Genomic DNA, 703 nt, shown 5'->3' on the forward strand with positions numbered 1-703 from the left:
TACCCATCCGCAAGGACAGGCATAAGGATCCCGGTTCAAGCCCCTGGCTCCCCACCTGCAGGGGAGTCACTTCACAAGCTGTGAAGCAGGTCTGCAGGTGTCTATCTTTCTCTCCCCCTCTCTGTCTTGCCCTCGTCTCTCCATTTCTCTCTGCCCTATCCTACAACAATGACATCAATAACAACAATCCCCCACCTGCAGGGAGGTCGCTTCACAATCGGTGAAGCAGGTCTGCGGGTGTCAGTCTTTCCCTCTCTCTGTCTTCCTGTCCTCTAGATTTCTCTCTGTCCTATCCAATAACAACGACAGAAAAAACAACAATAATAACAACAACGATAAACAACAAGGGCAACAAAAGGGAAAAAATAGCTTCCAGCAGCAGTGGATTCCTAGTGCAGGCAGTGAGCCCCAGCAATTACTGTGGAGGCAAAAAAGAAGAAAGAAATCTGCTACTGGGGCCAGGTGGTGGTGCACTTAGTAGAGTGCACACATGACCATGTGAGCCCCCATACCTCATGTGCATGGGGCGGGGAGGGGGGACTGTCATTAGCAGTGAAGCAGTGCTGCAGGTGACACTCTTCTCTCTCCTTTATACCTCCCCCTACCCTCTTAATTTCTCTCTGTCCTATCAAAATAAGTAAATAAAGAATGAATGGATGAAAGGAAGGAAGAAAAGAAGGAAGGAAGGAGGGGAGGAAGGAAG

Source organism: Erinaceus europaeus, chromosome 9, assembly GCF_950295315.1.
Source record: "Erinaceus europaeus chromosome 9, mEriEur2.1, whole genome shotgun sequence".
NCBI classification, from domain to species: domain Eukaryota; kingdom Metazoa; phylum Chordata; class Mammalia; order Eulipotyphla; family Erinaceidae; genus Erinaceus; species Erinaceus europaeus.